Source organism: Nicotiana tabacum, chromosome 8 (genome assembly GCF_000715075.1).
Source record: "Nicotiana tabacum cultivar K326 chromosome 8, ASM71507v2, whole genome shotgun sequence".
NCBI lineage: Eukaryota > Viridiplantae > Streptophyta > Magnoliopsida > Solanales > Solanaceae > Nicotiana > Nicotiana tabacum.
The window spans coordinates 55,179,910-55,196,442 of NC_134087.1; the positions used below are offsets into that span (position 1 = coordinate 55,179,910).

At 38.1% G+C, this 16,533-nt stretch overlaps 1 pseudogene; it reads right to left on the reverse strand.

Moving 5' to 3' along the window:
• Nucleotides 1–6,249: 6,249 nt before the first annotated feature.
• LOC107792340 (pyruvate kinase isozyme A, chloroplastic-like) overlaps nucleotides 6,250–16,533 on the reverse strand; it is a 35,928-nt pseudogene continuing 25,644 nt past the window's right edge.

Here is a 16,533-nt window from a genome sequence, read left to right on the forward strand (position 1 = left end):
TAGGATCTTATAGCTCAGGAATACTTAAAGAATAGGGTCACATAAAAGAGGAAATCGAACCTGAAATTGCAAATTCCCTTTATAATAGTTACAGGAAGAAGCAACAAATACACTTTTGGATTCCAAGATCCTAGAGAGGTTCAGTAGCGAAGCAGTAGGACAGCAGTAGAAAATCGAAGTCGACAAACTTGAATCTCACCACCAATCGAATGACCTCAATTCATTTTATCTCTTTGGAACTTCAAAAGCCAGATTCAGAAATTAAAATATATATGTATCTCACTCTTTGAACCTTTTAGAGAAACTTTTAGAAGAAATTTTTCAGAGAAGAGAAAATGAGAAGCTCCAGAAAATCCTTAAACCTTTCCCTTCCAAATTTTTACTCCCAAAAATCTCCGCCCTCAAAATCGGATGAGGTCCCTTTTTGAAAACAAACCCCTGATGAATGTGGGGCTCGGATTGAGTGAAATCAATCCAACGCCTCACACTCATCCAACGAATATTTCTCAGAACCTTCCAATCGCGTGCTATATCTCAAATTCGAGCGAGTGAGAGGAGGGGGAATCTTTGGTGTAAGAACCGTTAGAAATGGTAAGAGGAGAGAAGGAGGGAACACATGGTTGGAGACTGGATTCACTCACCATGGATTTGGATGATTTAGGGACGAATTTAGGCTTGTTGGAGAAGAAGAACAGTAACGCCCGTTTCTGCGCTTGGGATTTAGGGCTCGTCGCATTGTCTGATTATATTTTGGGCGAGTGGGGCGGGCCGGGTCAGCCAGGCGGGTTGGGTGGGTCTCAGGGGAAAATTGTTTGGGCCTGGGGGAAATTCAATTGATAAGCCCAAAATTCAAATTCTCTTGTTTCAAAACCTTTTTCTCTTTTTCAATTTCAAGTTTTCTTTTCTTTTCAAAATTAAAAATTAAAAATAAAACCTAAATTAAATCCCAAACCAAATTATCCCACAAAATTAGATTAATTACTCAAAATAATATTTACAACAACTAATTAATTATCAAATTAAAGAAAACTACAAGATTCGAAGCTAAGTGCAAAAATGGGTTATTTTTGTGATTTTTTTATTTTTGTAACACAACTAAATTACTAATTAATTTAAAGATGCAAATTAAATCCTAAATGCAAATGCAATATATTTTTTGTATTTTTCATGAATTAAATAAAATAAACGTGCATAGACAAATGCAGGCAATCAACAAAAAATGCTACAAAAATCCACGAAATTGCAAACATTGGGAAAAAATTATTTTGTTTGAATTTATGGGAATAATTCATATAGGGCAAAAATCACGTGCTCACAGCTGCCCCTCTTTGCTTGGAAATACGAAGAGTTTTCGTGCAAAGATAAAGTGAGCGGATACGAGCGATTTTTGCCCGTTTGAATACTCCATGGGAAACATTTTTGAAAGATTTGACCGCACCCTGCTTCCGAGTTTGTCTACATATCCTTGGCTATAAAGAAATCAGGTCAGTGTAGTTCGGAAAGTTTCGGTAGCTGAGACTACCATGAAGCTGTGATTTCAATATTGCTGCTGCTGCTACTGCTTACTGAACTCCTTATTACACCATGACAAAATAAAAGAAGCTAGACTAAATTATGATCTATGCATTACAAGAATCATATCTATATCTTCAAACTTGATCTTGCAGTTCATGTTGCTCTGTTGTCTCGTACTCTCCAGGTGAAACTCCTTTGTTGCCGACTTGAATTGTAATCTGAGATACTTTCCCTTTTCTTCAAGTAGGCGCCTGATTGCTGAACTTGAACCGTCTTCCTTTGAACATTGCTGCTTTGTTCTCCAGGTGGGCTCCTAATTACCGACGCTTGATTTGCTTTGTTCTCCAGGTGGGATCCTGATTACCGACGCTTGATCTGCTTTGTTCTCCAAGTGGGCTCCTGATTACCGACACTTGATCTACCTTGTTCTCTAGGTAGGCTCCTGATTACCGACGCTTGATCTGCTTTGTTCTCCAGGCGGGCTCCTGATTATCGACGCTTGATCTGCTTTGTTTTCCATGTGGGCTCCTGATTACCGACGCTTGATCTGCTTTGTTCTCCAGGTGGGCTCCTGATTACCGACACTTGAATTGTTTTATTCTCCAGGTGGGCTCCTAATTACCGACGCTTGAATTGTTTTGTTCTCCAGGCGGGCTTCTGATTATCAACGCTTGAATTGCTTTGTTCTCCAAGTGGGCTCCTTACTACCGATGCTTGAATTGCTTCCTATCCTTAAAACTGGCATTGTTCTCCCTTGCTCTCCTGATGGGTGCCTGACTTCAACAAAATAGACAAAACAAAGAAAATTTTTTGCCCCAGTTTGGTAGCTGGGCACATCTGTGAGTGTTAACTGAATCAGGTTACCAAATATCACTAAGAATTTGAAAGCTAGATCCCATTATCTAGGAGGTTCCTGAAAACTCCTAGTTAAATGACGGTTTTAAATCTAAATTATATCTTCTAAAGGTTGACTTCCGCTAAATCTTGTTATCTAATAGAAATTTTAGAGCTAAGTCCCATTATTAAGAAGGGTCCCGAAAACTCCTAATTGAATCCTATCTCAAGCATGCAAATTTTGAAGCCAACTTATATTCCTTTGTGGTACATTTATGCTAGATTTTGATACTCATGATTGTTTTGAATTTTAAACTAGGTCCCATTTTCCAGGAGGGTCCTGAGAATTTACGGTCAAACCTGTCTGGTGCTTGCTTTTCCTTACGGAGGATTTCTCCGAAACAAACAAAATTTTTTGCCCCTGTTTCAAATCAAAGAAAAATTTTGTCAGTTTAAAAATATGGTGGTTGGTTTGTGGCCTTGGCTTTGAGGGCGATTGCTCCTTCACTTCCCATGATAACTTTGATTTCCACTCGAAGACCTTGCTTGTTTACTGACTAACCACTTTCTCTGTCACCCTTATCACAGAAAATACCTCTTCTCCGTTCAGACCTAATACCCTCTATTTGTTGCATTGCTCATGAACTAGCATTTACCAAACCTTTGTGTCTCACACGAATCCCAAAGCACGTCAATTGCCACCCACTCAGTGCGTATGTTGTTCCTTCTTGACTTAAACCACTGGCCTTAGCCGTGAGGTCTATTGCTCCATCACTTGCCATGATAACTTTGATTTTTGTTTGGAAGACCTTGCTTGTCACTGGTTAACCACTTTCCTTGTCAATATTATCACAGAAAATACCTTTGATCCGTTCATCTAACACCCTCCATCTGTTGCATTGTTCATGAATTGATATATACCAAACCTTTGTATTTCACATGGATCCCAAAGCATGTTGATTGTTACCAACTCAGTGCGTTTGTTGTTCTTTGCCACTTTGATATGCTAGCCAGATCCTGTTTTGTGCCATTGGAAAGCTGGTGGCAAATTTTGAAGTCATTTCTCACTTGTTTTGACCAAACAGACTCAGAAAGAGGAAGTAAACAAGACAAAAGGAACAGAGTAAAGGACAATGGAAAGAGATGATTCCTACTAAGAAAACTACAAAGTAGAAACCTATCAGATGTGGATACCAACTCTAATGACCATGACATGCACCTGTGGATTAAGTGGCCTAATCTGTCAAGCAAGTCTGATGTTCAACTCTTGTTGTGCCTTTTCACCGTGAAATTGGGCTTCAATGCTCCGATTATCCAGTCTTGATTCACAATCCTTATTCGACTTGTAGTGCCCGAAGGGTTTTCACCATCAAGCCTCTCTCATCTTGTTTTTTCTCTCAACTCATCATCGCCTCATGGTGCCTGTGAAGGTTTTCACCAATAAGACTCTCTCATTTTGTTCTTTTCTTCTTATTCTACTCTGATTCTGCAGATGACAAGGCATTAACCGTGGTAAAAAAAATAGCATATACTCTTGGCATGTCTAAACTCAGCATTCTCAAAGATTATTTGGGAGGGCTTTTTTGGATTGTAATGTGGTTTTTGGACAGGATTAGAAAGAAAGGATATCATAAAGGCTCAAAGTAACTATGACAACAAGGTTATTTATTTACAACTTTTGGAATCCATTCTAAAAACTTTGCCCCAATTTCTAAAGCAAGGGAATTTGATTCTTTTCTTTTTGAGATGGAATTTTCGCACACTCTTGACTTCGTGGGATCATGAAATATTTTATTTGGTGCGACCGAACCATGAGACTGCCTACGTATCTTGTGGTGACAAGAATCAGGTCAAACGTAGTTCACAAAGATACGTTTTGTTGTTGTTATTTTTCTTTTTTCTTTCTTTTCCCCTTTTATATCTATTTTTTTTTTGAATTTTCATTTTGGTATGAACTTTTTCAAATAAACCTATTGAGACATAAACTTCTTTTTTCTTCTTTTTTTATGACTCTAACTTGATTCCAAAAGAGGGGAGGTCAAAGAAACTAGTACAGGCTCAAGAGGGTATCAAATGGTATAAGTATTTGGGTAGCTGAAAGAGGGCCTCCCAATCCCTAAGAATGCCAAGTACAACAAATGCAACTTAAAATGAAAATTGAAGATCATGCACAATATTTCTTTTGCGGCTTCAGCGTTGATATCACTAATATGCCTTCCACTTTCCTTTAGTGCCTTGTCAAGTAGAAAACCCTCGTTGGGTGATTATCTTTTCACAATGGATATCCTCCGTCAATTCGGAGAAAACTTCCTTTAGAGAAATTCAAAACAAGTTAGATGCTCGTGACCCACAACAACTAATAGGGCCAACATTTTAGAACTACTATTTTTATTTTTGCAACTACATACTTTCCTGGAATAAGAAAGCCTGAAGGTGACTTAACTACTTTTGGATCCAGGCAGAATGGGAATATACACCTCTGGATGACCGAAGAACCAAAAGTTTTTGCAACTTGAGATGCACTTGAACTCAAAATTGCTTGCTTCAAATCGTCCGGGATGCACTTTCCTTTAACAAATTCTTGCCATCCTATTAACTTCAAAATTATCTGCCCTCAGTTTCACACAGTTCAGGCTTCAAATGCTCTCAAAATTATCTGCCCCAGTTTCACACAGTTTGGGCTTCAAATGATCTCAAAATTATGTACTTATTTCCTTCAAATGCCCCAATCATCTTCAAAATTGTTTCATTACTTCGTGATTAAACTAACTTTTAAGATCAGACCTAGAATTAATGCGTGCATGTCACGTCACCAGAACTAGCATGAAAAGAACTATAAAAGGAGAATAAAACTAAATAGAAATGACTAGAAATAACAAAAAATAGAAAATTGCATTAGACAAATGGTGAAGGGGTTTGAACAACAAAACAAGCACTAAACTTGGGTTACAACCCTGGAACAAACCTAGACAGCATTAAACGAGTTACTACGACTAAACAAACCAGGCAAAATAAGGGTTTGAGTCACAAGACAATATCCGGATTACAACCCTGAAATAAACTGGACAACAGAAATGACAACAAAATAAACCACCAAGACTCCTCCCTGTCTAGCCAAGAAAGGAGCATCTTTCCAATCACCAAGCTCAACATCTTAGCCACTAAGTTCCGCATCAACATTACTAAGACCTTCATAAGTCTTCATCACATTGAGTTTAGCAAATTGCGTTTGGGTCCCTTTTGCCGGCTCATTCTTAAGATCAATCTCTGATAGCGCTGAAAGATTCGTAGCATGTGGACCTCCGAGGATCTCAGAAGAATTCTCATATTCCTTTTCAAAATAAGTCATACCCACCATATGCGTCTCATTATGAACAGACGATGGACTTTGGCTAGTGTCTGCTGTATCTGGATTTTGCACGACAATGTCACCTAAATCAATAAGCTTCTGAATTGCTTTTTTCAGGTGCCAACATTTTTCTGTAATGTGACCCGGGGCATGGAGCAATATGCGCACCTTTTAGAAAAATCAAACTTCTTTGGCAGAAAGTTTGGCATTTTTATCTGAATCGGCTTCAACATGTCCAATTGTATCAACCTTTGGAACAAACTGGCATATGATTCTTCAATAGGGGTGAAAGCCTTTTCTTTTTTCAGTAGTCTTTTCAGTTTGTATTCTGGCCTCGGTTGGAACCTTTTGCAAGCAGGTGGCTGATATGCTTGAGGGGGAGGGTAAGACATTTGGGGAAGTGGTGCGGGCTATTGCGGGCCTCGTGGGTGTGGAGCATATGGTGGTGCATTGTGGATAGGGTACTGGGAAAGTGATGCATGACTTTGGGGGTTCTGTGGAGAGAAGTAGCATTAGGGAGGATCATCTGGTGCACAATGATATCCATGGGGTCAATGTCGAGGCTGAAAGCGTTGAGCAGGAATGCCCAGCGGATCATCTTTTCTATTTCCCTTTCTCCATGGGATATTCTGAATGTCTTCCGTAGTATCTTTCAATGTCGAATAACTCATGATTTTGCCTGACTTGATTCCCTCTTCTACTATCTCCCCTATTTTTACCATATCATTGAAAGGTTTACCCAAGGTCAGAATCAAATAACTGAAGTAGGTGGGCCCCTGAGCTTGTAGGAAAAGCTCAACCATTTCTTCTTCACCAATCGTGGGGCTGACTCGAATAGCTTGCTCCCTCCACCTGAGCCCAAACTCCCTAAAGCTTTCCTCTGGCTTCTTTTCCATTTTAGATAGGGAGGAGCGGTCTGGGGTAACACCCGATCTGTATTGAAAGTATCGAACAAAATCTTTAGCCATGTCGCCCAATGTATGCCACTTACCGACATCTTGACGATTATGCCATTCCAAAGCTTCCCCAGTCAAGCTCTTACTGAAATATGCCATCAACAAGTCATCTTTCTCTCCAACACTTCTCATTTCACTACAGTAAACCCTCAGGTGGGCTACCGGATCTCCACACCCATCGTACAAGTTAAATTTTGGCGCTTTAAACCCCGCGGGCAGGCGAACGTCAGGGGACACAGACAATTCTTTGTAGGCCACGTTACCCTGGTCTCCCATTCCTTGCTTGTTCTTTAAGGATTGTTCTATGCCTTTCAGCTTCCTGGGTATCTCATCTCGCCCTTCTCTTCCTGTGAACTTTTCATTTTCAACATGAGGCTCATCCCCTGGGCTCTGCTTGTATGAGTTGAAAACCTTGTGGGCAACCTCTGAGGGGTAATATTGGGCATTATGAGCTTTGAGTGGGTATTCATTGTCGGGGATAGTGGCTATGACAGGAGGGCAATTTTGGGGAAAGGTAACTGGAGGACGAGTGATGGAGCTACTAGGGTGGTTGGAAAGCTGTGATAAGCGGGTGGATCTGGAGAGTATGGGGGATCATCTGGCACTATGACCGGAGTTTGGGTAAGGGTAGCATCTAGGAAGCTAGGTGGTGGTGGGGGTGGTACCTTCCCAGTCATCCAAGCATGATACATGTCTGTAATGTGTTGTCTTAACATCCTTACCTCATCAGCCAACCCAGTGTCTTGTTCAACCAAATGTTTTCGGGCACCGATATCAACCAACTCAATCATGTTGTTGTCTGCCATTGCCTTTTGACTTTATGTTGTAGAGAGGAGTTACCACTTTAAAAATCACAAACCAACCACCTTTCTGCTATGAATATAACAAAATGAGGCCATCACATTAGCGTTATGGCATTTAACATAAGATAATTTCGCTTTATGTGCAATGCACCTAGCCACAGTTATCGGTTCTAGAATGACTTCGAGAGTACAAAGGTCAGTTGACATCATCCCAATTTGTTCATTTCAACCTCTCTTTTCTTTTCTTTTCTAGCACTTGCTTGCTCATTTTCCTTCCTCTTTTTATTCTAATTATCACTCTTTTCTTTCCCCTCATTTCTCGCATCCCATAGCTTCATCCTTTTATTTTCCTTTTCTTTTAATAATAAAAACAATGATTTGATCGAACCCTATGTAGGTTGCCTACGTATCATGACGCTGCATGAATCAGATCTTTGCGTAGTTTTGGAAGATCGGAAATAAAGCAAACAAACTAACATTCCTTTTCCTTTTTTTTTCTTTTTCTTTTTACCTTAATGACTACCTTGACGAGAAAAGAGAAATAAAAGAAACAAATCTTTTTTTTTTGTGTTTTCTAGACTTAATGTTCTATAACCTATTCTAAACTCAAGCTTAACGGATTTTTTTCTTTTTTCTTTTCTTTTTGAAACAAATACTCTATTAAGGAAAAATCCTAGAAGAGAAAAATATTTTTTGACTTTTTTTTTAGGAAGGAAATCTAAAGAATGTACCCAAACATATTTTGAATTTTCATTTAATACTCTGAAGAAAAACTTCGCAACGAGAAATGAAAGAAATAAACTATTTTGTATTTTTTTTCTTCTATGCATAATGTCCTAAAGTTCTAGTGAAAATAAAAAGAATATATTTTTGTTGTTTTTTTTAATTTCCGAAAGAATAACCTCAAAGGAAAATCTTTTTGGCTTTTGGAATTAATACCTTAAAAAAACTTGTAAAGAGACATCAAAAGAGAAAAATCCCATTTTTTTGAGTTTTTTAGTCCTAGTATCATAAAGGAAATATAAAAGCAATTTTTGATTTTTTGAGTTCTAGATATTAATTTTCTAAAAAAACCACCTCAATTTTTTTTTAATTTCTAGGAGTAGTATTTCTAAAGAAAACTCTAACGGAAATGTAAAAACGCAAAATATCTCTTTTTTGGATTTTTGAGTTATAACACACTTTTTTTCAAATACAAAATAGAAAGTACAATAACAAAAGACTCGATATTACTGTACAAAACTAGAAGGTAAAAGAAGACATAAAAAGAAAAACATACTCAAAACATAAAAAGAAAAATCTACTTAAGCAACTCCTGAATGAGCGATCTTGACTGGATGGTCCTAGGGCGTCTGTAGACGCCATCTTCCCGTGCCTTGTGTACACAAATATAGCATCCACCCCTAGGTTGTCAGCCATTTCCACTGCACAATTGCAAATTTGCTCAGCAATTTGATCTGGCAAAGATACTTCAAGTTTACGTTGATGCAATAAAGTTTGCTTGTTCTCTTCACGACATGATTGTTCCATTCGGGTGCTAGTTGTACGCAAGACAGAAAGAGCTTTCATTCCATATGATCCAATGGCTGACTCACCAGATAACATCAATGCATCAGCATACTGTCGAACCGCTTCAGAAACATCTGCAACCTCTGCTCGTGTTGGAGTTGGGAATTCAACCATTGACTCCAGAAGTTGAGAGGTGACAATAACGGGCTTGTTGAGCTTCCTGCAAACATAAGTAATATCTTCCTGAACAGATGGACTTTGTTCAAGTGGAATCTCAACTCCAAGTTCTCCCCTTGCTATCATAATCCCATCAGAAGCCTCAACGATCTCTTCCAACCTTTGGAGAGACTGTAAACTCTCTATCTTTGCCAACACTTTTATGGCCTTGGAGGATTTAGTTGCGAGGTAGTCCTTCATATGCTTGATCGCATCAGCATCCTTTACAAATGAAACGGCAATAAAATCGATATCTTCAGATATTCCAAACACAATATCTGACCAATCCTTTGTTGATAGAGTGGGGAGGTCATAATCTGTTCCTAAAAGCTTGCCATCTCTCCAAAACTCAACTTAGCTCTAGGCAGAAGCAGACCGGGGTCTGTGCACTTGCAGCGCAAGTCATTCCCGACTCTCTCTATAACTTCAAAAGTAGCCATTCCTCCATCTACGACAATTTCATCACCAGGATTGACAACCTTCAGAAAAACCTTCATAATTTGCCTGAATTGTAAATGGACGAGAACCTTCAAACTTCTCAGTAGTAAAGTACCAGATTGAATCCTCCTCTGCTTTAACAGAAGATGAAGAGCCATGATCAACTACTTGTATTTGATTCCCCTATGTATCAATCATGACCGATACACCATAACCTTTTCTTGATTCAACATCTTAATTTTCCTAATCACATCTTGATGCCACTCCCTTAAGTTATGACACATTTAGCCTAGCCACATTCATACCTCCTAAAGCTAACTTCTCCAACTCATCCAAAGAACAACAAACTGGTCCAATTGTGCAAACTAACTTTGTTTTCCTTAACCCCAAGAATCAATTTTCCTTTAGTTCCTTTTCTGTCACCACATCAAAGCCTAAATACCCTTTCTTTTTAAACTCTTCAATTCACTTGAACTTTGAATTTTCTCCAACCCCACTCGCATCACTGCTTTGACAGCAATTCTTGATTTTTTAATACATTCCAAATTTTTACCCAAACTCCGGTAAGTAAATTCATACCTGTATGAAAAAAATTAAGACCAAATAAAGTTAAAGACCTAGAACGCTGTGTGAGACAACAACCCTTCCCGTTGGACACCTTCAAGACATGATTGTGACTATTTTTCTAAAATTAACCTATGTGGCTAAAAGTGGCTAAAAATGCAAGATTTGGCTAAGAGCCCGCGAAGCCAAGAACCTAACTCACTAGGAAGACCGGACCCTATGTGGGTTGTCTGTGTATCACACTCTGAAAGACGAGAATCGTGTATGCGTAGTTCGGGCAAATTGGATACGGGCGAGAAATAAAAATAACAACTAATTCAGAGAAGAAAAAATATATTTTGTTTTTTGTTTTGAAAAAAAATGATGAAACATGTAATCATCATTTTGGATTTTATTTTCCCCTTTTTGATTATTTGTTTTTCAGAAAATGATGAAAAAGTGCAATTTTTTTTTTGAATTTTTCATTTTTTTCTTAACAAAAATGTGAAAGAAAATATAATTGAGCCCTACTTGCTTTATTTTCACACTTCACCCTCTTTTTTTTTTTCTTTTTCATTTGCCCTCAACTATCATTGGTCCGCCAAATGAGCCTTTTACCCTTGAAGAAATGCAACATGTAACACGTAGGATGCATCAAGATGGTCTGTTATTTTGAGTACACCTGTCCTAGACGGACCCAACCCCTATGTTGAGTCCCCAAAGTCAAATGCACGTGATGTAACAAACGTTCCTACTAGGGATCTGGCATGAGGCTATGTTATTCTAGGATTAAAAACCTGGGTTTATTTGTTCTAAACCTTACTTACCCGAGTGGACAGCTCGGGCCGAGGGGGGCAGCGTATCGGGATTACAGAAGCTTCACCGGCTTTGCAACTTGTCCGAACCTCGTTCTAAAGTTGGAATATGACTCTAATAGAAGAGAAGTCACATGAAGTGCACACTTCCCAGATGATTTAGAAGACTCAGAGAGAGGAGGATTTCGCAACAATTATATACAGTTCAACAATATCAAAGCGGTAAAAAGCAACATTTAGCACATTAGGCCCAAACATGTGAATAAAACCAGATAATAAATAAAGCCAAAATATAACAATTATTCTAAGCTCGAATTCTTGAACCCTGAACCAGAGATTCTGGGTTCTTCTCCCCAGCAGAGTCGCCAGAGTTGTCACACCTCCTTTTTTCTATACCCCCGGAAGGGTATAAGGGAGTTTTTTTCAACTTAAAATGACAATCGAAACGGGATTATTTATTTCAAGATCAGAGTCGCCACTTGGGATGATTTATGGTGTCCCAAGTCACCGGTTCAAATCCCGAATTGAGGAAAAGATTGACTCTGTATTACAGTCCGCGAACACAGAAATTCGGGTAAGGAATTCTATTAATCCGGGAGAAGGTATTAGGCATTTCCGAGTTCTGTGGTTCTAGCACGGTTGCTCAACTGTTATTATTGGCCTAATTATCTGATTTTAAAATACTTTTAAGCTTATGTGCATTTTAACTTTAAACCGCTTTTAATAATTATTTAAGGAAGATTTCAACGTCATCTAAAACATGTCTTTGGACTACGTCACATGAAATGCACCTGCAGTCCGCGACACGTTTTATTTAACGTTGTTAAGATTTGGATTTGGGTCACATGAAATGAACACCCGAGTTTAGGAAGGTAATTTTAAATTACGCGCCTAAAGCAACTACGCATTTGCAACTTTGCGAGGGCCATGAAAAATTCGCTAAATGGCACGCCTCGAATTCTAAGGATTAAAATTAATTAAATGAGGGCCATGTGTTTATGGAAGATTGTTGTAGGAGAGGTAATGTGAATTTGTGAAAAGGAAAAGATGTGAGCCAAGAAAGAAGAAGCACATAGTGTGGGAAATATGCAGATAGTGAATAACCATTAGAGCGCTAGCCAAGAATAAAAGGAGAGGTGATGCTTTGATTATAAGAAAGGAACATAGTTTAACTAAACAACCAACTATGGATTTCAACCACTTAATATCAAAAGAAATGAATTCATTTACGTTATTATCTTATACTAGCGTGAGCAACATGAGGATTTAGAGCAGATTATATGCAGAGGCTTAGGGAGAAGGAAAAAATGTTAATTACACGAAGACAGACAATCAATAATTAATCATACAATTACGAAATCTAATCACAAACTACAACATAGCTAGTGCCTTTTTACATCCCTAGAATTATGATGATAACTGTAAGTATCTCTATGTTAAAAAGGATGCAAAAAAACTAATTGAAATTCATGTTTTTGCAAGATTACTCAAGTTTCAAACCCATGATAGTACTAGTACTACATGAGTATGCAGCAGCACATCAGAATCAAATAAGCACATAGCTCAAATTTCCCCCTGGATATTACAAACATGTGCCAAACCATTCCAAGGAAAACAAATGGGACTATCCAATGAATTGATTAACACAGGAGGGCCATTGAACGACAACATGATTTAGACGCATCAGATATACCCCAAATTGACAGAATAAAACTCATTGAAAACTTCTACTCAACAATGAACCTATCAAAACAAACTCACCCCGCTGATTTCCTTTGGCTGATTAACAATTGCAAAACCAAACAGAACTCAGATAAATACATAAAGTAACAAGTAAAGCAGAGCTACTGCAAGCCAACTAGTGTAGAATTTTACACTCAAAGTCGTGCAAATAGGTTGCCGAGACAATGCAAACAGGGCAGATTTTCAGCAAAGTAATCCCAGGCTAACTCAAAAGTTGATTCAAGTAAACATACTAATTTTGCATGCTTAGATACGTAAACAAAGAGTTGTTACACCTCCTTTTTTCTACACCCCCCGAAAGGGAGGTACATAAGGGAGTTATTTTCAACTTAAAGTGACAATCAAAATGGGATCATTTTTTATTATTCAGAGTCGCCACTTGGGATAATTTATGGTATCCCAAGTCACTGATTTTAAATCCCGAATTGAGGAACGATTGACTCTGTATTACAGTCCACAAACACAGAAATCCGGGTAAGGAATTTTGTTAACCCGGGAGAAGGTGTTAGGCATTCCCGAGTTCCGTGGTTCTAGCACGGTCGCTCAACTGTTATAATCGACTTATTTATCTGATTTTAACACGTATTTTAACCTATGGTAGATTTTGATTTATTAACCGCTTTTGATCATTTTTAAGAAGATTCAATGCTATTTAAAACACGTCTTGGACTACGCCACATGAAATGCACCCGCGATCCGCAACATATTTTATCTAACGATGTTGAGATTTGGATTTGGGTCACATGAAATGCACACCCGAGTTTAAGGAAGTTAATTTAAAATTACGCGCCTAAAGCAACTACGCGTTTTCAAGTTGGCGAGGGCCATGGAAGATTCACCAGTGGCACACCTCGATTTCTAATTGTGAAGGGAAATGCTTAACTGACTAAAAAGAGGTCCAAAAGTTGGGTTACTCTAAATTAATGTTCAAATTGCCCTTACCAGTTATAAGCCTGTGTTTGATAACACTAGGCACCTTCAATCATATAAAAGGATTTGGGCCAGCAACGAGCCCACTACATTTGCTCAAACATGAACCTCATAATTCAACATCCAGTATTTAAGTACATTTGCCAACACTAACTTTCAAAATTCAGCATTAAGTTGCAAAATTAACTTAACAATCTCATCACATCAATCTAAGGAAACATTAAGACCTCAAATCATGCTAAACTACTGTCAAGTCCATAAACAAAGAACATGGTCAAATGTCCTAGACTAACTGATCACAACATAACTTTCAGGAGTAAAGTTAAAATTCACTCAGCGGAAGAATTAAGAGGTTTGTGACTCCATATGTAATTTGACTTTAACTTATAATGAAACTTCCACATATTCAACCAAGAAAGCTTGTTTTTAACCAAAGACACATACCAAAATTTCCACCAGATGTCAAACACACTTCAATTCTTTAAGAACTAAAATAACAAGTTGATGGATGGAGAAAACATAGCTTAAGCCAAATTTGCAAAGTAGCAACATGAAGGAATACATATTATACTAAGCATGGAGCAGCTTTTAAACCAAATGTATTTAAATAAACCCCGACAAAAGGTGTTCTTCTTGCAAGCCATCCAACATGAAACTATAAATGAATTCATAGTAAATCTTAATGACATCAATGAACGTAATGGACAGTAGAAGCACTAAATTAATATAGAACTTTTAAGAAAATACATTTAATATTCAATGTCAGGAGACTAATGTGCATCTTGGGCTTCCAGTCGATTGCATGGCTTCAAGCTCACATTTCATACATTCATGGGGGTCTGAGAAGTACCTGGGGACAGAAATTAAAGCAAGAGAAGATGAGGAATCAACAGCAGTGTAGTAGTGCAAATCAACAGATCAACAACAACCAATCCCACTTCCTTAAACCATTTCGAGCCCAGAAGGCATTAGAAATTACTTCAAAATTTGAAAACCACCAAGAATTACTGAAAAAACTTCAATGTAACAATAATTTTGTGATTTGTCTTTGTATTTTCTTCTGATTATTCAAACCCCTTCAGTATTTTTGTTTTCAGCCGTTTCTAATCTTTACAAGTCTGATCCCCCTCAAAAATTCAAAAAATGGGACTTTATAGAGATGTTTTTAGGGCAGCAGTAATAGCTTTGTTAATTATCATTCACCCCTTTCCCTAATTTCATTATTTCAGTTCAGACCCCAATTCAAATTAGTTTTTGCAAGCCAATCCCTTACCCCACTTTCCTAGAAGCTTCCCAATGCAGTTACAAAAGATTCCCCTACCCAATTTCCTTGAACTACCCCTTAAACAGCTACTATTTACCTCTAAACTACTGATAATTACCCTTACCCATATCTGAAACTTGGAACCCATTAAATGACTGGCAGACCCAAAACTTCCCCCACAATCTTTTGGGCCTCATCTAATGGGCTCGTCTGCATGTAATGCAGGCCCAATCCAAACAAAGACCCATACACAACGAGTTTGGAAGAAGAAGAAAGCAGCCACAATCTGACTCAATGAAATTAAAACAAATCTAATGGGCCAAAGGCCTATCATGCAAACACATTTGAATAAGAAAAGAAAGACAGAAGAAGAACATCGAAGAGGACAAATACGGACAACGCAATCAAAAGAAAAGAAAGAAAACTAAATGACTAACCACAGCAAATGAAAATAGAGGCGAATCTACTAGCCAACTCGAACTGCTCTTCAAGGGTGAGAAACTCGTCTTAACGAACTCCCTCAAACAAGAATGCCCTATCAAGGCGAGCTTCGAACCCTGACGAGCAAAGGACTTCAACTCGACTCTAGTTTTGAAATCAGATTTAGCCCTAGATCCCAAACTCGGTAAAATCTAGGTTCATTCGGGAAAATAATCTGGAGTTTTGGGTTTGGAGAGACGTAGTGACTGTGGGGGTGCAAATTTGAGTGGATTTGGGTAGTTTAAGGTTCAAGTGCCCGACCTTCGATCTCATATTCGAAGGGTTTAAGGGCGATTTGAAGGGAACGAGTTATAGATTTGGCATGAGGGGACGACAGGGATTCTATGATGTGATTTTGAGGTGGGTAAGGGTGGTGCAAGGTTGCGCCGCCACCAGCGATGATGGTGAGCTTTTAGGGCGGCAGATTAGGGCTCCTGGAGATGAAGTGAAGGGTGTTTGGGAACTGATCGTCTCTGAGGAATTTTGGATAGTCTTAAACGAGAATAGAGAAGTGTTTTAGGCCGTTAGATGAAACAAGATGAAGGGCCCGTATTTGTTGAGGCTACACTGAACTTGAAACGGTGTAGTTCCAATTCTGTACTGCGTCGTCTCGAAGGCCTGGGCGACTGGCTCCTTGGACCGGGTAAAATAGCAGGTTTTGGGCCTAGGCTAAGCGGGTATCCGTGGGGGAATTCACATTGGGCTTGGAAAAATTAAAACAAGACAACCCAACTTTCTAACTTTTCAATTCCCATTTCTTTTTTTTCAAAATAATTCTTTTTTCTTCTTTTTTTTCAAAATTAAATTAATATCTAAATTAAATCCTAGAACCTAATTAACCTGAAAAAACTAATTAAACCTAAATAAAAATTATCACAATTAATTATAAACAAATTAAACGAGACTACTCAAAATCAAAGTTAAAATTAAAGAGTGCAAATTAAACTATTTTTGTGATTTTCCTTTTTTTATAAAATAACTAATTACTAATTAATTCTTAAAAATGCAAAGTTAAATCCTAAATGCACATGCAACATATTTTTTTGTATTTTTCATTAATTAAATAAAACAACTGTGCACAGACAAATGCAAACAATTGATAGAAAATGCCACAAAAATCCACAAAACTACAAACAAT